This window comes from Tenrec ecaudatus, chromosome 11 (genome assembly GCF_050624435.1).
Source record: "Tenrec ecaudatus isolate mTenEca1 chromosome 11, mTenEca1.hap1, whole genome shotgun sequence".
NCBI classification, from domain to species: domain Eukaryota; kingdom Metazoa; phylum Chordata; class Mammalia; order Afrosoricida; family Tenrecidae; genus Tenrec; species Tenrec ecaudatus.
The window spans coordinates 138,696,711-138,706,929 of record NC_134540.1 but is presented as its reverse complement, the minus strand read 5'-3'; positions in this window follow the sequence as shown (position 1 = coordinate 138,706,929).

Genomic DNA, 10,219 nt, shown 5'->3' with positions numbered 1-10,219 from the left:
GCATTGTTATTAATATTACCCTTTGAAAAATGGTTTCTTTGTCAAAACACTCATATAGCACTTATACGGAAAAGCATTTTTATTTCTCTCTCCATCCATTTTCTAGACTTATGAAGGTGTGGTAGAATATATTGATGGGAACTACATATCTGAATCTTGCTCATTCAAGGGAAGGGTTTGCTTATATTTCAGCAGGCAATGGAAGGACTGTGTGGCTGTCTTTCTGATGTGTCTGACCACAAGGACCATGTGCCTGCATTAAGTGCTTTGTCTCCAGAATTTCCTGCAAGGATGGTCTCAATCCGAGACCTAACAATTTGTCAGAAGACTCATAAACAAATGCTTTGGGCCACGTAGGCGGTTCCTGTTATTTCACCTGCAGTAAGTGTCTATCACCCTTATTGGGCTAACATTTATCCTCCACCACTACCACAAACGGCTGGGCGGCATTTGCCAGGACCTGTGGTTTCCACCAGTGATGCTCAATGGACTTCAGGACCATGGGTAGGCTGAAAAGTTGCTTGCTCATTGAGGAAGGAAGTGCTTTGAGCTTTACTTTGGGTTATGACTCTTAACCACTGTGTGTGAGATCTGCAATACGTTGTCTTATAGCTAAAACACAAGTGTGGAGGTCTCAGATACCTGATAACCAGACTGTTTGTAGATTTTCCTCCCTAGTCATTCCTCCCTAGGGAATGGCTTTTGCTGAAGAGAAAAATAATATTACACACTTAGAGGGATAATGAATTTTGTGAAATGGTCACTTTTTGTAAAAGTGTACAAAGGGAGTTTCCTTGGTTACACTGACAAGGGCCACGTGGAAAAGATGTAATTTATCACTGAAGATAGGGTGTATCAGCAAATGTGGCAAAGAAAGCAGATGGTGCCCTGACACCAATCAGAATAGGGCCTGGGGTCTTAGAGGCCATTTAGCAAGAAATCAACTAAGTCCACCTGAAAGAAGCACTCCAGCATGAAGGAATCAACTAGTCCACGTGGAAGAAGCACTCTAGCACGTGTGATCCGAATATGTTGATAGAAAAAAGTATCTTAGATAAAATTGTAAACACCCAATTTTGTGAAAGGCCATGGAGTACTGTGGAAACCCACAATTCATCTGCACGGTAGTTAATTAAGATGGCCACACATGATCGAAAATATTTTTTGTTTAATGTTTAGAATTTTATTGATTTTTTTTACTTATAACTTTCATAGTTATTGAAATGTTTCTGAAGAGTTGTTTGTTTGTTTTTTAACTATTGTGCAATCAAGTGATTGTGACCTATTTCAATTTGACTCTGTTTAGAAAATAAGAACGGGGGGATTTTAGGGAAAAGCTGTTTACCACTTTCCATGGTCCACGGTGCTGATGGCTCAGCCATAGGAGCTGGTGAAGCAATGGCGGCCCGCCTCTCTGCCTGAGATAAAATGGACACGTGTCTGCTGTTCCCTGACTAGAACTGCTGAAGGCAGCAACCTGCAAATGTCTCAGTTACTTCATGTTCCCAGCTTCACCCTCCAGGCTTGTCTGTGAACAACTTGGTTGAAGTGCTAATGCTCCCTTGTCTATTCTCAAAGAATTGTGAACTAACTGTCTCTTTGTATGTAAACCTGTAATGTGTTTAGGCTGCATACAGGGAAAGGATTTAAACCTATCCCTAATAAAGCGATGGGACCTAGCACGTCTGTACTGCTGGGACCCCGCACCTTGACTTTTGGCTAGCCCTTTTGCAGGTAAATTTTCTCCTTGCAGGTGTATGCCCTTGAACCCATTTGATTTTTAAGAAAAGTGCGAGTATCTACATTATCTTACAACTTGGGATAGATGTATCTCATATAATTGTATCAAAATCTATATTACCCCCAAATGTTTCCTTATTTACACCATGCCTTTCATGACTGTTTCATATGGCATTTTTGTATATGTGTATTTATATAAATGTGTCGAAATTCAATGCAGAAAATAATTTGGTCACAGCAGTGTTAAAGAACAAATGTATACATCTATATTTTATATAGATTTTTTGGCATTTTGGAGATAAAAGTTGATAGGATTTCCAAAGATGAACTTGATTTTGATTTATTAATTGAAGACTAATTGACAACATTAATGTTATGAAAGACCTAACCTTAGTTAAGAGCTGGTATAATGTCAATTTAAAAGTGTATGTGGAGATTTCTAATAAAATGAACAAGAATGATCAATTTTGGCAAATTGTTCTTCTGAAAAATCTATGACTAATTAATCTTCTTTGTGTTGCTATATCACCTAGATTGTACCACTTTCGTCTCTAAATCCTAAAACTAAATTATGCATATTATCAAGATGTCTCATTAGTATTAAGCTTTGTCTAGTTACTATTATGTAGTTTGCCTTATTTTCCTTATGAGAACATATGTAACTGACAGTTATAGAAAGCAAACAATCTTCTGTGTGTTCCAAAGCTCTTTGAAAAATTTTCTGCCGCATTTACGGTGTCTTATGCAACAAATACTTACTGGTTTTCTATTTTGGTTCAGAACACGATTATGGTGTTTTTCTAATTAATTATTATAAAAACGGGGGGGGGGGATGGAATCACTCGGAATGCTGTTTATTAACAGATCAGCACATTTCTAGTATTTCCTCTAATCTGAAACCAGAAATTTTAAAGTTGGGCAAAAGCCAGAGAAGCATGCAAACCAAACATGTTACACTATAAATTTTATGCTGTACTTTTAATTTCCTAATATATTACAGCAGAACGTTATACTATCTGAAACCAAACTCACTTCCATCAAGTCAATTCTGGCCCATTGCAACCTTATACAACAGGGTAGAACTGCCTCCAACTATTCACGAGAACAAACAGCGTCAACTTTCCCCCACCGAACACTTGGTGGTTTCAAACTGCTGACCTTGCATTTAGTAACCCAATGTGGGACTACATAGTCACCAGGACTCCTGTTATACGAGAACACATTCATTGTAGTTTATTATTGAACAATCACGGTGTAACATGCTTAACATGCAAAAACTGAGAAGATAATGCTGTTCAACTTTTAAAAGGGGGCTTTTGCAGGGGGAGTAATTTTCGAGATGGTAAACACATGTTATTATGTCACTTTGGGTGCTGGGCAAGTTAACTATTAACCAATTAATAGATTGGCTCATAAAATATGCAATATCATATTGGAGAATTGTGCTTCATTTCAATAATCATCTATATTAAACCAAAGAGACAATACATATTTTGAAGCCATCCTTTTAAAAAAAATTCATCTATCTTACACTAAACACTCAATTTTAGCCTAAAGCAAATATTGGAATCAATTCAAGGTAAGAAGGAAGCTTGATTGATGGAAATAGAACAATGACAATAGAAATAATGTGAAAACTGACACAGTAAACAGAACAAAATGTATTGAACAACATGCATAGAAATCTCTAAATGAAATACTAATTTGCTGTATAAATTGTCATTTAAACACCATATGTTGTACCTTACTTTATTATTTAATAACATTATACTCCACCCAAACTGTCCACCAATAGTTGTCAGTGCCAATGATGTAGCTTTCTTATACATTTTTTCCCAAAAGGTAGAAAAATTTGCTTTTATAGTTTGAGATATAGTGAAAGAGACTGAAAAATGTCAATAAAAGAGAAATTATTAATTTGGAAAATAATAGCTTTTAAATATCTACCAACTTTATTGAGTAAACTTTCTGCTGGGAATTCTTAATGTTTTTTTTTCATTTTCTTTTAAGATTGATTACTCAAGTCCTTTCTATAATATATTTTTGTGAGTGCCATGCATATATTATAACATTACATCTTAATCTGTAATTTTCCCTATTTCAGAAGAAACCAATGCAAAGAAGTTGAGTAACTTTTACAAGACCACATTCTGATGAGATAAAACAAATTGGAGGCTTAGCGACATCAGGGGCCAACTCATAAGTTTAACCACTCCTTTCACTTTTACTAACCAGGTCTCTAAGTTCTCTGAGGTTGAGGTTACCACTTTCTCTTCTCTGTTTTCTTTTTAATAGCTCTGTTTTTCGCACAATGCAAACTTTCACTTCTTTGGTAAGTTGGGCAATGATGAGTACATGTTTCACATGTCCCAACATGTTTTATTCTGTATCTCCAAAAGTCTGTTGGAGAGTTTCCCTTTGGTCTTATGGGTTTAACACTTCAAAATCAAAGTGTGTTGATCAATTAAAGGTGAAGTGGCTAAGGTAATGTCAAGATTGATATTTTGAGTATCCTAATTCAAGCAAATCTATCCTTTCTTTTCCTGTTCTTCTGGAATCTGGTTATTCAAAATAATGGAATATTTGTTCTGGAGTTATACTTGAATCTAGTTATCCAAATACCTGGCTAGACATTAAATTACACACACACACACACAGAGATATATATATAATTTCCCCCCCCCCTTTTTCTTCCTTCCTTCCTCTTTGTGTGATTCTCCTTTAGAAAAAATATACTCATTAACTCTCCGATTTTACTTTCATTAGCATCCGACTTCACAAGTCACTTAATCTTTTTTACAATATACTGTCATTTTTGCATGCTTATTAAAACATTTTAAAATTGTATTTTGATTAACATAATTATATCACTCTCTTTTAAATACTCTTTTAAATTCTTGCCAAGGTTTATGTGTAAAATCCTGGAGTGAGGTAAATGTATTACAGAGAACTAATAGCCATTTGCCTGTCAGTTGGCTGTACTGTAGTGTTTTGTATGTTGCTGTGATGCTGGAAACCATGTCATTGATGTTTCCAATGCCAGCAAAATTACCCAGAGTGGACAGGCTTCAGTGGACTTTCCAGACTAAGAAGAGGCAAAGAAGAAGGCTGCCCGCTGCAGACGAAGTAGCTTCAAATCATCGTCAGAAGGTGAAGGCTTACTGAATGGAGCGGAAGATTGTTAGAGAGAGTGCCAGCAGATGGGCCCTTTGGCTCAGAGGCCACCCAACGCATAACTGAAGAGGACTGATTTTGCAGAGTGAAGCTAAGCTTGCTTGAATCCAGTCGAAACGTTAGGAGTGGTGCTCTCAGGATGTTTCTTTGTTAGTGGAGGCTGACTCAAGGTGAGAAGAAACTGCAGCAAACATCTGCTAATGATCACATTTGGAATGTTCAAACTATGAATATAGGAACATTGAATCCATAAAAAATGAAATGGAAAACATAAAGATAGGTTTCCTGGGCATGGATAAACTGAAATGGACAGTTATTAATCATTTTGAATCATAAACTCATTTGCTTTACTATGCTGGAAATAGCACCATCAAGGGGATTGCATTGAATTCATTGTCAAAAAGGATATTGCAAAATCCATTGTGGAGTACAATGCTGTCTGTGATAGGATTATTGGTCTTCCTTCAAGGAAATCCCATCGATACATATATTGTTCAGAAATATGCTCCAACCATTAAAGCTAGTGGTCAAGGATTTCTACCGACATCTGTGGAATCATGGTCCACTGATATTTATTGGTCATTAGAATGCAAAAGTTGGAAACAAAGATGGGATTATAGTTGGGAAATATATACTTCATTATAGCAACTAAGCTGGAAATCACATGATAGAGTTATAAAAATAAATGACTTATTCATTGCATATATATATATTTTTTCCAACTAAACACATGGACTTCTCCCAATGGAATAGATAGTAATCAAATTGAATACATCTGTGGGAAGAGATAATGAAGAAGTTCAATATCAGCAGTGAAAACCAGGCCAGGGTTTAACTATGGAAAAGACCATCAATTACTCATATGTAAATCCAAATTAAAGCTGAAGGAAATTGTAAAACATCCACAAAAGCAAAAATGACTTTAAGTGCATCCCAACGAAATTTGGAGAACATCTCAAGAATAGATTTCATGCACTGAGCACTAATGACAAACGACCTGATGAGCTGTGGGAAGATACCGAAAACATCAGAATGAAGAAAGCAAAATAGCCTTAAAAAGATAGGAAAGAAAGACAATTCCAAGTGTATGTCAAAGTCTCAAAGTGACTCTGAAACTTCCTCTGTATCACAGAGTAGATAAAACACAGAAAAGAAAGGATGAAGTGAAAAAGCAGAATAGAAAACTTCAAAGGGTGGCTCAAGAAGACAAAATAAAATAATATAATGAAATGTGCAAACGTCTCTAGTTAGAAAACCAAAAAGGAAGCTTGGGATATCTTAAACTGAAAGAACTGGAAAAAAAAAATCCACACCTTGAGTGGCAACCTTGAAAGAGTCTACGGGCAAAGTATTTAATGATACAGGCAGCATCAAGAGAACATGGGAAGATGTGCTTTACACAATTGATGCATGTATGGATTGTGATAAGAGTTGTGAGAGCCCCCAATAAAATGTTTTAAAAAAAGAGAGAACATGGTAAGAATTCACAGACACTGTCCCAAAGAGACATAGTCAACATGTCACCCTTTGGGGAGGTATCACATGCGAAAGGACCAATGATGCTGAAGTAAGAAGTTCAAACTGCACTAAAAGCATTAATCAAATCAAAGGCCTAGAAACTGATGGAATATCAGTTGAGACATTGCAACAAGATAATGAAACACAGGAAGCACTTAGCTGTCTCTGCCAGAAAATTTGGAAGAGAGTTACCTGGCAAACTGACTGGAAGAGATCCAAATTTGTACCCATACCAAAGAAAAATGATTGCAAAGAATGTTCAAATTATAGCCCAATATCATGGATATCACATGTAAACAAAATGTTGATGAAGATCCTTCAGCAGGGACTTGCCAGAAGTTCAGTCTGGCTTCAAAAGAGGATGGGTAACAAAGACATCTATACTGGTGTCAGGTGGATTTGAGCTGAAAGTGGAGGATAGCAGAATGAATTTACTTGTGTTTTGTTGGCTGTGCCAAAGCATTCGACAGTGTGAATAGTAACAAACTATGGATAACTCTGCGAATAATCGGGATTTCGGATCACTTCACTGTCTTCTATGGAAATCGTAGATGGAAAAAGAGGCAGCCGTAAAAACAGCGCAAGGTTCCAAATCAGGAAAGGTGGGCAACTGAGTTGTATCCTCTCACAATACTTATTCAATCGCTGTGCTGAGCAAATCATCAGAGAACCGACATACAAGAAGATTGTGGCACCAGGATGGGAGGAAGGCTTATTAACAACTTGCACTATGCAGATGGCACAAACTTGCTTGCTGAGAGTGAGGGGGACTTGAAGCTCTTGCTGGTGAAGATCACGAATTGCATCCTTCAGTACGGATTACAGTTCAATGAGTAGAAGGTCAAGATTCTCGCAATAGTACAATAGGTAATATCAGGAAAATGGCAAGAAAGGCTGAAGTTGTTAAGGATTTTGTCTTTCTTGGATCCACAATCAATGCTCATGGAAGCAACAGCCATGGGATCAAAATAGGTGTTGTATTGGTTAAACCTGCTGCACAAGACCTCTTTAGAATTTTGGAAAGCAAGGATGTTACTTTGAAGAGAATGGTGTAGCTGACCCAACCCAGCATATTCTCAATTGTATTATATACATGTGAAAATTGGACATTGAATAAGGGAGACTAATTTAAAATGGATGTATTTTACCACTCTCACCACTGGTCCTGAAGGGTTCATCTGTCCTAGATTCCCTGTGCTTCCAGTTTCTATCTGCACCAGTATCCATGCTCTGATCTAGCCAGATTTGTAAAGTAGAATTGGGATCATGATAGTTAGGGAGAGGAAGGATTTAAGAACTAGAGGAAAGTTGTATGTTTCATCGCTGGTACACCGCATCCTGACTGGCTTGTCTCCTCCCCGCAACCCTTCTGTAAGGGGGTGTCCAGTTGCCTGCAGATGGGCTTTGGGTCTCCACTCTGCACTGCCCCCCTCATTTACAATTATATGATTTTTTTGTTCTGATGATGCCTGATACCTGGTCCTTTTGACACCTCGTGATCGTACAGTCTTGTGTGCTTCTTCCATGTGGGCTTTGTTGCTTCTGAGCTAAATGTCTGCTTGTTTATCTTCAAGCCTTTAAGACCCCAGATGCTATATCTTTTGATAGTTGCGTACCATCAGCTTGCTTCACCACATTTGCTTATGCACCCATTTGTCTTCAGTGATCATATCAGTAAGGTGGGCACCAGAAGGTGGTGGGAAGGTGGGGTAGAAAGGGGGAAATTATTACAAGAATCTACATATAACCTCCTCCTTGAGGGATGGACAAAAGAAAAGTGGGTGAAGGGAGACATCGGACAGTTTAAGATATGACAAAACAATAATAATTTATAAATTATCAAGGGCTCATGAGGGAGAGGGGTGTGGAGAGTGAGGGGAAAAATAAGGAGCTGATACCAAGGGCTCAAGTAGAAGCAAATGTTTTGAGAATGATGATGGCAACAAATGTACAAATGAGCTTGCCACAATGGATGGATCTATGGATTGTGATAAGAGTTCTATGAGCCCCCAATAAAATGATTTAAACATTTTTAAATGGATGTATTTCTATTGTGGTGCTGCAAAAGAGTATCGGAAATATCAGGGGCAGCATCAAGGATATATCAATATGCTTTAGAAGAAGTACAGGCGGATTTCTCCACAGAGGCAAGGAGGGCAAGACTTCACATCTCTTACATATTTTGGACATGTCAGGAGGGACTAGTCCCTGGAGAAGGACACCCTGCTTGGTAAAGTACAGGGTAGTGAAAAAGAGGAAAGTCCTCAAGGAGGTAGACTGGCACCACGAATACAACAATGGACTTAAGCGTAGGAACAATTAGGAGGATCATGCAGGACCAGGCTGTGTTTCATTCTGTTGTGGAGAAGGTCGCTGTGGGTCAGAAAGGAGTCCATGGCACCGAAGAAAACAACAATGACAAGCAGCCTAAATGTTGGTCGTATCTGGAATAAATATCTAATGATTTGCTCTTATAAATACTACATTCAAAAGAACCTTGTAGAGCATTTATACAAGATTTCCTTTACGATAAATTTGAAAACAGTTACTTGCTTTTTTAAAAATACTTAATCTATCCCATGTGACATAAGTATCAAATTGGAGTGCCATTATTATTTATAATACTTCATCCTTGGTAAGGTCACAGGGGTCGTTGTCACACCCTTCTCCAAGTATTCCATATTCATTATATTACTCATATATATTCTTCCTCTAGACAGCTAGCTTACATTTACCTTTGGCGTTATAAGTCCTGGAATCACCATTAAGCCTCTGGCGCTGATTCTACCACACATGTACCTTCTCTCTACACTCTTGGATTGCTTAACACTAATATAATCTACTTATTTGTCTTTTAGCATAGAATAGACAGTTTTCTGTATACGTCCATTTTAGGTTCTTCCACATGATGTGAGTATGTGTGTGCATATGTAATTATACTTCACACCCCATTCACCAGCAGGGAATTTAAATATAGTAAGTACCTAATAAAAATTGCCTACATACAATACACATTACAACAAAATTAGCAGGATACATAATAGTCATAAACACACCCATTAAGAAGGCTTTGAGATGGATGTGTTTTAAACAAATAGTTCAAAGATGGATGATAATTGATAGAGTTGCATAGTTTGAAGGTGACTGAGGAAACAGCTGACTTTAAAATAAAAATGCTTTGTGAGACAATGTTGCTATTTCAAGTTTTGTATCCACAACTAATTAACCATGAATAAGTATTTCAAAATGTGGCAACAGAATCAACCGGAATAAGAAAACAAAAGGCAAAGGTTTGCAGAACATGAATTTGGGAAGAAGAGTCAAGTCAGTTTTGTCCAAGGTTATTTAAAATGACATTGGGACCTAAAACACAGTTTGTTTTTTTTTTCAATTCCACCATGTTTCTATATTTTATTTTTCTAACCTGGTTATTTTGTAGGTAAAGCATTTTTTTCTTTTGCAGACTAACTATTTAGAATTTTAAAATGAATTTTATTCATGGAATGAGTGAATTACTTCAATGTAATTAGAACCTTAATGAAGTTTAGAGTTGAAAAATGTTTTTCTATAAATTAGCTTATATATTTTACAGGATGCTACAGTAGAAAGTTGCATGGATTTTGCAATAAAAAGACTAAATATGATTTCTGCTTCTTGTTTACTATCTATGTAAACTAAGCTATATTATTTAATCTTTTTGGACTTCAGTGATACTGTTAACATCTGGTGTTTGTTATTTCCAGATTTGGGGTGGGGAAAAATAAGATAATGAGTGTGAAATCATACA